At 40.5% G+C, this 13,947-nt stretch overlaps 1 protein-coding gene across 2 annotated transcripts in view; it reads right to left on the bottom strand.

Moving 5' to 3' along the window:
- ALPK1 (alpha kinase 1) overlaps positions 1–13,947 on the bottom strand; it is an 873,475-nt gene that overhangs the window by 365,436 nt on the left and 494,092 nt on the right. The window lies entirely within an intron of this gene.

Raw genomic sequence — 13,947 nt, 5'->3', positions numbered from 1 at the left:
TCAGGTAATAAAGATAAAGTATAACACCAGCAGCCTAGTATGGAATATTAGCGATATTCCAGAACTGGTAATAATAGACAGCACTCACAGCAGTGTTTTACTGAGGCATTGGAATGCTATGCAGTCAAAAATGTACTTAGACAGCTGCTACTGCAACATTCAGATGGTTTTGAAGATAGGAGAAGCTCACCTTCCTGGAATGTGCCACTAAAAAAAAAGTCTGCCTATTCCCAACTTTAGCTGCAAGTTCAAATCTCATAACCCCTGGCTCATTTCTAGAAAAAAAAAACACTACAATTTTAGTAACTCTGTACAAGTACCACACGTTATGAAATTTAATAAGTTTCAAAAATCAGATTTCTACTGTCCTGTCATTGCTCCAATAAAACATCCGTACTATCTTCTAAATGCAAACAAAATAATCTGCTCTTATAACAGTGATATAGCCATTTCAGTAGCATAGAGGGATAAAGATTTTCACAGCTTTCAAAAATCAATCACTTATTCTGTACTTGCACTTCAAATCTTCATCCTGTCCTATGCCATAAAAGTATCTCAATTCACGTAACTGCTTACGTTAACATGGCCACTCCTGGCCACATATGGTAATGGGTCTATATTGGGTCACTGAAATGTTATTCCGGCGAACACCTATTCATCGACCCATAATCAGTGAAAATCACTTCAGCGATTTACTGAATTTACCAAGGGCAATGAAATAGTTGCCCAAAGTACAACGGACAACTACAGAACTTAGTCCTTTTCTCCACTGCAGTGCAATCTCGGAGTCTGAGCGGTCAAAGTAGGGAGATAGGTAGGTAGGTGTGGTCACATGTGTGTGTGTGTGTGTGTGTGTGTGTGTGTGTGTGTGTGTGTGTGAATGTCATATCTCCACACTTCTTTAGACTACCAAGCAAATCTTTTCACAGTGGGGAGGATCACTGCACACCAGGGATAACTCTAAAAATGTGGGTCAGGGAGGAACACTAGTCATCAGGGACAATTCTTCAGACATGGGCTGGGGGCACCAGACACCAAGAATAACTACAAAGATGTAGTAGAGTAATATAACATTAGATACCAAGAAAACATCTTAAACAACATGCCTCAATGCCACTTAAACATGAAGTTGGATGGCGGGGGAGTCCATACCTATCAACCACTCAGTGCAAAAAATCTGGACAAAGACTGACAAAATGGGGAGACAAAGGCTCATAAACAGAGACATATTTTAAATATTACTCTTATAAGCTTAGAGTAACAGGATTTGTTTTAAGATACATTTTATGAAGAATATGAAGTCTGAAACTCAAATATATGTTATTATTTAGTGACTTAATCTTCAGATCGTCCCAGTAATTTGTCAGAAAAACACAGATTTTTATGAGGAACAGACCAAAAATATGAGCCAAAAATCTGGGCATTCTGTGAAAATCTGTACAGTTGAGAGGTATGGGGGGGGGGGCACTTGACATCAAGGCTAAGTATCTAAGATTACGCCTTAATGGCACTTAAACATGTTTCAGGGGAAACCCTAATCACTAGGGTTGCTCTGCTTAAAGTGCCTAAAAGGTAGTTAGAAAATAAAAAAAAAAATTAACTGAAGACATGGGTTGGGGAACACTAGACACTAGACTACACTAGACACTACGGATACAACCAACAGCATGCCTTAAAGGCATTAAACTAGATTCAAATTCAGTATCCTGCAATGATATTAGTCTTCTGTGCCACCACTAGACACCAGGGACAGCATCACATTAAAAATAAAAATTGAAAAAAAAAAAAGAAAAGAAAATTACATTAGAATGAGGGGTGTCTTAGAAGCTTGCACCCTTGGCATGGGAAACAACAGCATTAACCTGCTACTCTAACAATGCAGTCTGTCACATTTTTTATTTTACTATATACCCTTCCAAGTACACAACTGAACCCAAAAATGGCAGACTGCTCCAGTTCTCCAAATCTTTTTATTCACAATGGTATGAGCACTTTCGCAGGTTATAATGCTTCATCAGATACAAACAAGAATAAAAAAGACTGCATTAAATACTTTAATAAACAAATAACATGATGCATTTCACTTACCTCTAAAAGGGACACAGTCCTAACAATAGGGTCTATATTAAATATCCGAACGCTTAAATGTTCGAATCGCTAAAGGTCGACCTTTAGAGATCGAACATTCAAATGTTCAGATATGTAATAAAATAAAATTTAAAAATAGTAAAAGGAAAGGGTTTAAGCAGGGGGGAAAGCACCCCTGCACCCCCCACTACTTAAATATACCAACTCCGAGATTGCACTTCAGTGCACTACAGTGCGGAAATGGGAAATTTCCCATTCCCTACACTGTAATGTGATCTTGGAGTTGGTATATTTAAGTAGCAGGGGGTGTGGGGGGTGCAGGGTGGCTTGCCCCCCTGCTTACACCCTTTAGTTTTTTATTTTGTTTTTTTTTTAATTTTTAATCATATTTGAACTTTTAAATGTTCAATCGCTAAAGGTCGACCTTTAGCAATTCGAACATTTAAGCATTCAGATATGTAATATAGACCCTAACAATACATAGCATTATGCACACTAACTAATAAACATAAAATAAATAAAAACAATAAATCTAATAGGTTCATAGGTAGGTACTAGGCTATTGGCCCTAGGGCCTATATAAGCTTAGCCAAAAAGGTACCCTGGCTTTTGCCAACCAAGAAAATAATTTTCCTGTGCCCCTGTCGAGCAGAGCCACAGAAGTGATCCCCAGGGTGAATTTCCTATCTCCCATCCAATCATCAAGATTCTTCTTGAAGAGTGCTAATGAGGAGCTTTGTTTGATATAGATAGGTAGTTTGTTCCAGAGTATGGGAAGTCTCTGGGACAGGAATCTATCCCTCCAGCATGTTCTGTTTATTGTGGTGACAAGGTTTAGATCCTTACACCATGTAGCTCAAAGGGATTGGGATTTCTTTAAGTGGAGCATGTTCAACAGCTCTGAGTTTGACATAGCTTTGTATGTTAGGCAGAGATTGCCTCTGAGTAGGCGATATGCGACAGAATAAACCTGGAGTTTTTTGAGATGGTCTGCATAGGGCATCTGTTTGAGGCTGGTAATCCTTTTTGTGAGGTATTTCTGTGGCCTTTCTAATTGTTGTAGATGTCTTGTGAGGTACATATCAAAAGGGGCGTTGTACTCTATAATGGGTCTAATGAGGACGAGTAGAGGGGAACAATGACATCTTTTTTCCTGGATGAGAAACCTTTTGTGATGAGGTGTGCCACATAGAAGGATTTCCTGATTACTGTGGTGATGTGATTATCAAAGGAAAGACTACTGTCCACCTGTGTCACAAGGTCTCATCACACTCGGTGTTAACTAGACTACCACCTATGTGGTAGTTCATAGGTACAGAGTTTTTACCAAAAGGGATGACAATGTACTTTTTGGCACTGAGCTTGAGGCCATGGCTTTGACACCAGGCATCTGTCTCAGTGAGGCCCTTTTGTAGGATGTCCACATCATTAGGAGTTTCGATTATGGCTCCTAGTTTGCAGTCACCTGCAAACTTCGTTAGCCAAAGTCCCTCTGTGTTAGCCTGTACTTCTGAAAAGTAGATACCAAACAGGAGAGGACCCAGGACTGAACCCTATGGTACTCCACTTGTTACTGGTCTAAAGTCAGATTTGGAGTCTGCTACTTTCACAGTGTGGGTTCTGTCAGTGAGCCAGTTGGCAACCCATCTTGTGACATAGGGATTTATACCTAGTTTAGTGAGTTTATCTATAATTCCAGAGTGGGGGATGGTGTTGGAAGCCTTGGGGAGATATAGACAGGCTGTGTGAACCACCTTACCCTCATCTACGACTTTGGTGACCGCTTCAAATACGTCTGTCAGGTTTAGGAGACATGATCTGCCTTTCACAAACAGAAATTGGATGGGGTCCAGAGTTTGGAGATTACCAATGTGATTGTTTATAAGTTCCATGATAATACATTCCCTAGCCTTGCAGATCAGGCTCGTCAGGCTAATGGGCGGAAGTTCCCATGGTCCGTGGTGGCTCCCCCTTTGTGAAGTGGGATAACTGTTGCTGTGCGCCATTCAGTGGGCACAAAGCCTGAGGTGAGGTTATGATTGAACACGGTACTCAGGTGGGGTGCCAGTTCATTCTGTAGTTCATATAGAACGTAGCCTGGGATGTTGTCAGGTCCCATGGATGCTGTGTTTTTGGCTTTGGAGAGTGTGTTTTTTACCTGTGCAGCCGTGATTACAGGAACTTTGCATTCTTCTGGTATAGAGATGGGCCCTTTAGGGGGTGAGAGGGGGTAAAGTTAGCACTGAACCTATCTGCCAGGATGTTGGCAATATCAGTTGGTTCTGTATATTTAGTGCCATTGTGCTGTAACTCAGAGCAGATCTGAGTGTTGCCATTGAGATTCTTGACATAGCTTTAGAATGCTTTGTGGTTGTTTTTACAATCAGTGGCGATTTTGTTTTCATAACTAGCTTTGGAGGATTTTATGAGGGATCTCAGCTTTTTACTGAGGCTGACCAAGGAGTTCCTCCAATCACGGGATTTTACTCTTTTTAGCAACAGTTTCTTTCTTCTGTTGTAGAGCTTGTTTATGGCAGGGGATCACCAGATTGGCTTTCTTTTTTTTGGAGGACAGCATCTTGGTTCTGTTAGGGATTGCACAATCCATGCACTCGTGTAAGTGCTAATAAAGTGCATTTGTGTAGGATTCAGCAGTCACACCTCTATTGTCCGTCTGCACGGGTGTCGGGATGTTTGCCACTTCTGTCTTAAGAAGTGTGAAGTTGGCCTTGGAGAAATACTTTACAGTGGTTTCCCTAATGGGGGGTGGGGGCGGGATAGGGATGTCTAGGTTGATTAGTTTGTGGTTGGATCTGACCAACGAGGAACTGACCTCTGGTGTGGAACACAGGTTGCCCATGTTGGTAATGACCAGGTCTAGAACATTGCTGCCTCTGGTGGGGGTGTGGATAAGTTGATCCAAGGCGCTGGAATTTATGAATTCCAGAAAATGTTGAGTAAAAGAGTTGGTACATGAGTAGTTTTCCCAATTAATGGTGGGGTTGCTGAAATCACCCATTATTACGGTGCTAGGTTGTACCCTAATATTTTCCAGTGTATCAAGAAATGAGGATTGGGAATCCTGGGGCATGGTGGGGGATCTGTAGCAAGCTACAATTTGGATTGCGGTCTTGCCCAGAATTAGTTGTACTTGGATAATCTCGGATGCATTATGCTGAGCAACTAGCCTCGAGTTGTGGATATCCTGAATGAATATGGACATGCCTCCCCCTTCAGTGTTTCGGTCCAGGTTAGGCGGCTGAAAGGTGTGGTATGAATTACAGCCTGGTAATGCAGGGGTTCTCTCTGGAGCCGTGAACCAGGTCTCTGTCGATGTTCTCCATTTTAAGGAGTGCCTCGAGTGAGTCCATTTTGAGGTTTAGATTTCTAGCATTGAGTAGCATTGCCCTCAGATTTTGCTTGCTTGTACCTGTTACGGTGGAGCATTTGTCATTTGAACCTTGCGTAAAAACGGCACTGTTGGGGTATCAAGAGCCTTAGCCAGTATCCGGAATCCCAAGGGCAACAGATGCAGGCCATCTCTGGCAAAGCGTCGTGGTCTGTCGATCATGTCATCCCAGGCAGACAGATACTGGATCCCCTTAGAATGACACCAGTAGCTTAGCCAATTTTTGAAGTCAATCATTTTGTCCTTGTACTGTGGCATAATTCTGGGTGATGGCAGGATGCTACTCAGGGCTAGGGTCATACCTGCCTGGCCTACAAGATCGGAGAGCTCCTTCATGTCTCTTTTCATGTAGTCTAGGCAGGTATGTCTCAGGTCATTCACACCAACATGGACAATGCCAGAGTCATATTTGTACTTGCTGTGGAGTGACCCGAGTGAATGTGTTATGTGGTAGATCCTGGCACCTGACAGGCAGCTGACAGTAACTTTCTCCTTGTTTAGCCTGGTGAGTGGAACATCAGTGTGGCTGACTACAGAGTCACCTATGACTACAATGTTGGGTACGTTGTTATGCCTTATGGGCTGTGGGTGAGTGGCACACTGAGTCTGTGGGCTATGTGTCATTTGGGTTGTGTTGGGGGGTGGAGGTTGCTTGCGTTTCTGCTTTGGCGGTCCCTGTTGCTTGGGCAGATTTTTATTGAGAGCCTCCGTGAATGTAGGTGTGTGTTTTGTGTTTCTATGTGTGTGTTTTGGTGGTGTAGGTTTTGAGGGACTATGTGATGAGTGTGGTGTGGTGCAAGTGTTTACCCTCTCCTCTTGACTGTCTAGTCCAGTCTTGGGTGAAGAAAACTTTGCTTCCAGTTTGGCTATATAAGTGCATCTCTCACAGTTTGTAGTGTTGGGTGGTAGGAGGAGAGGGTTGTCTGTGTACGTGAGGCAATTGCCGTATTGCCCCAAGGTGCCCAGACTCATCAGGTAGACAGGAGAAAACATTGGGAGCTGACCCTTAGACGTGCTTGGATAGGTGCTTATTCATAAAGTAGTAAAACCTGTTTTCCTCTAGACAAGTGAGGAAAGTTGAGTGCTGTAGTAATTTGTAGATTACTTAGTGCTTATAATGAGTTCTGAACAAGTACTGAGCTCAAAGAAACAGATTTGAGTACTAAAACTAAAAAACTAGCTAGTTCTAAGGGAAAATTTGAAGAGCAGAATTTATGGTGCCAGGAATAGTTTAACTCTAGCTAAGCAGCGGGGGCTCAGAAGCTTACAAACAGTCCTGGATACAGCAAATCTGTATCTGGACTAGACTACTAACAGGAAAGGCAGGAAACAGGCTTAAATTTTTTTTTTTTTTTGTAAAGTGGAAAGGGAGTAAGGAGGAGCAGAAAATAACTCAATATGAGTGTAAACTCCTTTTAAAACAGTAGCTACACAAATAAGTACTACTACTTCATCTGCGTAGGCACAGCTTTAGTTTAGGTTTAATAGGAACCCTGTCATTCAACCCATGCCCATAGTCACTTCTGAGCCCGATTGTCCATTTGGCTTCCAGTTGTTCAGTAGTATTTCTACTATAACCACACCTGGCACTTTCAAATATTCTACCAATAGCTATAAATAAAAATGTGTGTGTCAAATCTGTCTCCAAGACATGCTTAGAAAGGGCACTATTTTGTCTGCCCTTACTGATATGATAAACATGTTCTTTTATGCGATCCCGAAGGGCCCTGTCTATTTTCCCAACATAAAATTTACCACACACTGTGCAAGATGCTAAATAAATTATGTGTTCTGCACTTCAGGTTGCATATATATCAAATGTATATTCTTTCTTTTGATCAGGACGTAAAAACACATTGGTAGTATTTATGTACTTGCAAGCAGCACACTTGCCACAGGGAAATGTTCTCTTATCTACTCTCTCAATTCAATGAGTTTTAGGGTAGCAAAGACTGTTCTTAAGGGATGTCATCTTTTTATAAATAAACCTTGGTTTGGTATCTGAAATTCCCATAAGACTTTCATCAGTCATTAGAATGTTCCAGTGTCTCTCAATAACTCTCTGATACCCAACATTATCACTTGCATACTTCCTCTATGAAAAGATGGTTACGATAGCACGGTTTTCTGAACACATTTGTATAAATACCATCACCATTTGTTCCTATGTTCACATCTACAAAACGTATACTTTTACTAGATGTTTCAGAAGAGAACTGTAAATATGTTGTACTATTATTAATATAGTCCATAAAGTCATAGAACTGTTCAGTAGACCCACTCCACAAAATAAATAAATCATCCACAAATCTGCGATAAAATGAAATAGACTCCTTATATGCACCATTAATCACAAATTCCTGTTCCCAGGTCACCATGACAGCATTGGTGTAGCTATTGGCACGAGATATGCCCATAGCTATGCCATGCTTTTGTCAATAAAATTTATTGTCAAATAAAAACACATTATTCACTAATACTGTGTCTAAATTCGATTTTAGTTTCATCAAAATCAGAAAAGGCATTCAAAAACTTTTTAACACAAATTATACCCACGTCATTAGGAATTACAGTAAAGACAGAAGATACATCCATTGTAACTGGCAAAAATGTGCTTTGTGAGCAGCAAGTACAATCATACAAGTCTTCTAAAAATTGCTTAGTGTCTCTTAACACATGTGGAATAGTGTTAAGAATAGGTTTCAGCTGTTTTTCAAGGAAAATAGATATTGGTTCAGTGCACCAATCATGACCTGTGACTATGGGTGTAAAAGGAGGGTGCACAGGGTCTTTATGCAGTTTAGGAAGGCCACTGATGGCAGGAATAAGGGGGTGTGCAACAAACAAATAATCATGCAAACTTTTATCTATAATACCAGATTTAAACAGTCTAACACATCATAAACACTCTGAATCATGTTGTCTACACGTCTCTTAGTAGCTTTCTCATTAAACGTTTGATCAGCCAACATATTTAACATATCTGCTGTGTATCTAACACTGTCAAAAATTACAATAGGACGCCCTTTATCAGCAGGTCTGACAATGATGTTAACATTATTTTCAAGTTCTTTAGTGCTGAATGTTCAGCTTTCGACAAATTATACTTGTTCTTATTCCTCTGCCCAACATCAATTTTATAAAAATCTTCTATACATAATTTCTCACTCTAGTTTTTTGCTCCCAATACCTTGGTTCCTTTGCCAGTTTTCTCAAAAAATTCCAGCCCCCTCTTGCCTACTATAACACTAAATCATATGTCTCTCATAGATAATGCACAGATTGTTGCAATAAGGTAAGACCTGTAATTGTGGTTCAGGGTCTTTTCAAATGTATTGTTTGAACTTTGACATTTTGCCTCCCATCAGGAAGAATTTGGTCAATACTAGTTTAGTTGTTGCTATTCAGTTTAATACTAAACTCAGTTCTTTTGTGCTAAATAACGTTTTAGTACTTGTTTTATATTCAGTATTTCACTGTAGTGTTCTTTGCTTCACTGACACTTAGATTTGTGCACTATAACAAAGCTGGAGCTGGTTAAAAATGGAACAAACTACTTTACTAGAGAAGATCAATTTCCAATAAATGCCTGTTTAAGGACTACTTAAAGATTCACTTTCAAAAACTGGATATGCAGCTGTGGCATAACATAACTTTATTCAGACTCAATATCATACAAAGATTTGCCTACCACCAGTAATCTCTGTAGCACTAACTCACACAGTTTGTTAATGTCTGCCTACAGCCAAACTAACAATACTGTGTGTATGTACCCTCTGTACATTACAATTTGTTCTTTTTGCCTTGTACTCTCATATTAATTATTTCGGTATAAAGATAGGAACACTGTATTTGGGCTGAAAATCTTACCTTTTTCTTTTCTTTATTCCACTGTCTATATGCATGTAGCTTTTTCCATTGTACTTTGTCAAATTCAACTGTATTCATACCCTGCTCTGGCAGTGACTTGTTATCCCTATGTGCAAAATGTGGTTATATGTCGAGTAAACTACAATGTTGCCTTGCATCACCTAAAACAAGTTTCTCTTATCACTACTGTAAATGGTAGGATAGTTAAACAATTTCTGTCATGTTCATTGTATACCAATGTCACGTTCACATTACTTACTGCTAAATTATCTGGATTCAAATTTATGTAATCAATCACTTTTTTTCATCCAACTTTGTTTATTACTCAGAGATTTCTCATTGAACTCCATTAAAAACAGGTCTTCCCGGATGGAGATTCTGGTTAACATTTAAAATATGTTTCAATCCAAAAGGATGAAAATTGCTAAGGAGTTCTGCAACATGCTGCTCTTACTCGAAGGCATGGCAAAGCCAACTCTAATTTTTCTGAACAATGGGGATTCTCAAGTGGGGTCTCCAGCTCACCAAAAAAGCATTCATCATGAGGAACTGGGACATGGTCAGCTGCAGGGAGGGGAACCCACACTGGGATCTGTGGGAAAAGTTCACTGCTACCAGAAGAAGGAGAAGCAGATCCAGACAAGCATAATGAGTTTGCAATCATCAGCATCTCAAAAACAGCTTCTTGCTTATGTGAGGAAAACAGGACAGTGAAGATGATGGCTATCATGAGAGCTAAGAAGGGTGGAAGGATTTAAGCTTCTGACTCCTCTCAAAGGACTCAAAAGATACCAAAGCCATGCCTTCCTGAACTCTCTCTCTCTCTCTCTCTCTCTGTGGAAAGACTTGCTTACATTGGAGACTGTCAAGTTCTGTCCCAGTAAAGACAAAAGAAGACTTTCCCAGTTTAGGATTACCCATAGCCTGAAAGCACAGAATGACCCAGAACATGGACATTACCAGAAAACCCATTACCACCTTCACCAGAAACCAACAATCCAGGTAGCAGAATGCTAACAGAGCCTTCTCCTGTAAGGCATACACCACAGTACACAAAACTTTAGTAAATATTATGTGCACAGATTGCACTTTGTATTGAAAGTGATGTTAGCCCATAGTGAAATGATGGAATTTTCCTGTGAGATTCTAGACACTGATGGGCCAAAATGTATCCGTCATGAACAGCATTAGCATCTTGACCCCCAGTACAGACAGAAACAGAAGCATGATCAGCTTGAGAGTCACAATCTGTATAATGACATTCTAGATATGATTACTTACATGAATGTGACCTAGACTGGGATGGAACCCCCATGGACTTTCTGAAACTAGGAAAAGCTGAAAAATAGTACTCCCTCCATTTTCTGAAAGAAAATGATCTATAGCTCCTGTTATGAGTAGAGTGTTGGCTTGGTCCAACTGCTCTATAAAATCACACTAGCCTATCAAAATACCTCCTGATGGGAGAACATGAAAACTCCAAAATTTGGTCCAGAGACCATGTCTAGAAATTGCAGGTCCTTGGTGATGGTTTTCCAATTTTCAGGAAATACACAGAATTAGCTATTTATGTGCCATCTGCAGTCCCTACGTTCACAGGTTCATAGCCAAGTACTAGGCTAACTTCCTTTGTGGGCTGTTTTAAGCATAGCCAGATTCCCTTGGTGAGAATCAAACCCTGTATCTCTGGTGTGTGACGTAAATACCCTAACCATTATGTCAAACCCACCCCAATAGTTCCATAGGGAATAGCCGACAAACCAACAACAAGTTCATAATTACTAGGCATCCCATTCAACCCCCACCCCTTATGCTCAAAGGTAGTGTCAGCAATCAATCTTCCTGTTGTGGGAAGATAACCCACAACTTTCTACACCAAAGAAAAGTATGCTACCTGTTGCACCACTGACACTGAGAGGTAGTCAGGATTCCTGAAGCATCTGCTGAAAAATTCAGTAGGCAGCACTGGAAGGTTAAGACCATCTTATGCCTGTACAACCTCCTTCTATCTACGTGTGAGGTACTGTGTCCTCTTAGGGTGATGTTTTTTTTTAAAAGAAGAGGCAGAAGCCAGAGTGGTATAAAGACCTCCACAGTTGACAACACCTGTTTTCTGGTTTGCACTTTTGACAATGACAGACAAAGCATATCCAAAAAGACCTCCAGAGGAAGACAGTGTCATGAACAGCCTGTCTCAGGATTTCCAAGAAGTTGTTCCTGGGTGAAAATCTGCCTGAGCCATGCTATCTGATGCAGGTGCAATGCAGATGCTACTGCTATGGTCAGAGCAAGCTGCAAACAAAAAAACAGGAGAAAGTAAGAAAGTTAACCAAGTAACCAACAGTAAGGTCCTAATCATACCTTATTTAATCCCAGAATCAAGATGTGCTTCAAGCTTCCCCACAACCTGCTCTATAAGGGAAGAATGGAACTGGGACAGGTGAAGTAGCTAGTTTACAACAATAAGGCCAACGTCGGAAGAATACTTCCCTCCCACCATGCTGAAAGCTTTAGACACCTTATTAGGTAATAAAGTTGAAAGATGCTGTGGTCCGTGGCAACCTACTATGCCAACGAAATCTCACAGGAATCTATGTCAGAATGCTTTGTTATGATGTTACTGCAGTCTATGGGAGTTTATGGAGGGTATCAGCCTTTTTGGAAGGAGACCCAGAATAGGGGTGCTTTCAGGCGTCAAAGATCGCACCCCAAAGATAGGGTTCATAGGTGGAATAATGAAAGAGTTCTTACATTCACATCTCCAAATACTGGTTCAGCCTTTGGAGTGATGGCACAGGGGCAGCACACCAATAGTACTGGCAGGGTATGCTGTCCTAGGCACTGTACTAGTGGCATGTGGATTATAGTGATTGGGCAATTTGCCTCATGCATGGAGAGGCAAACACCTGCTCATGACAGGCCTGCACATGGCATTTTGCTGGTATTAAATCTATTTCCGTACGGGTGTGCTCTGACATCCACTTGGTCATTTCTCACCAACCATAATATACAGCTTTAGAGCCCATTGGTACAGGGAAGGCCATAGGGTCACCTGGTGTAGAAACTGTAGGCAGTTCTTCAAGTCACACTGGTAAAGCACGACTTTGGGGGAAGGAAAGTGAAGAACTCACTTTGGATTAAAGTTCTAACAAACTGCCACTGCCAGGGGATGCAACAACCTGTCTACTGCACACTGACAAACCATCTACATAAAGGAAATGATGCTTAATCTCCCAGACACACAACCAAAATGTATCTGATGAGGTGAAGTCATCCTGCTGATTTCTAGATTCTCTGACAATGACTGTTACAAAGCCATTTTGTCATTAGCAAGGAAGAGCTTGCATCAGGCAAAAGATCAGAGGTCACTTTTTTATCAGACTTAAGCAGTGAAAACCAGGGCCTTTGCTGGGGCTATCCCTTCACTAAGGTTCATGCCTGTAATTGTACAATAGACCTTCATGTGTTCCCCATGATGGTTTACTCAAAATTATAACTGTTTTTCAATAACTGAAATTAGCAGTGCACTTTTCTTGCCTTTTTCTCATATAACAGTTGGACTGGTCATACAGCTCGCCTTGTTTTGCTTCTTTCTAGGCACCATAGAAAGCACTGGCACAAGTCCTAAGTAACAATCTAATAACCACAGGGACACTTAAATGACTTCTGATGCTTATACATCAAATGTCAGGACATTCCCGTGATATACAATAGGATCACAGTCTGAAATGGTTCATCCTTTGGGGTGGAAGCACAGGGGGCAGAGCCATACCACCCCAGTCTGATCTCAACACCATTATATGCACCAGTGGGAAATACACAAGAGAACATTACTCTTAGAGAAGGTCCTCAGCAGGGCAATCACCAGCAGTCACCTCAAAGTAAAATCTACCTCTGAGAATGCATTATATTTTTGGATATAAAGAAATAGTCAATAACTGAGTTTGTTTATTTTTTTTAAATCTACGGGTAAATTCGAGTTCACATTCGTTACTGTTTGATCAAAGATATACTAGATTTGGAATATCAAAAAATAATGATGTTCTGAGTTTATGACCAAGTTAAAATTGTCTGTTAGAATTATATGATATGAATTTAATTGTGTAAATGATAAAGGATTCACTAGTTCTAATATTCCAAAACTGATATTTAGGAATTCTTTCTGTAAATGAGCGCAATCTATTTGTTGTACTACATTCTGTATTTAAAACTGTGCTAAAGTTGTCTACTTGAATTGCATAATGCAGACTCCTTTGTAGTAACATATACTGTTAGACATAGTGAGCATGTGACCTGCTACAAGAACAATACTTGCTAGATGTCAGGATAAGAGAAGCAAGCTGGCGAAAAAGAACATTAGTTAGGAGTGATGAGTTTGCTGAAGACCATCACATAGAGGCCTAGTACATGGTACCTACCAGCTAGAAAGGGAAGGGTTACGAGGAGAGCGAAATACTTTACCTCTCCACAGGAAGTCAGTCCAGGAAATCAAACTCTCAAATATCATAGATGTCTTTAAACAGTGAGAAATTGGGAAAATTTTCAATGCTTCGATGGGAGTATGCAGGCATTATGGCTGC

This window comes from Protopterus annectens, chromosome 2.part0 (genome assembly GCF_019279795.1).
Source record: "Protopterus annectens isolate FY-2018-M chromosome 2.part0, PAN1.0, whole genome shotgun sequence".
Classification (NCBI taxonomy): domain Eukaryota; kingdom Metazoa; phylum Chordata; order Ceratodontiformes; family Protopteridae; genus Protopterus; species Protopterus annectens.
Note: the sequence above shows the minus strand (reverse complement) of the source record. Positions and strands in the feature narration are given on the sequence as shown.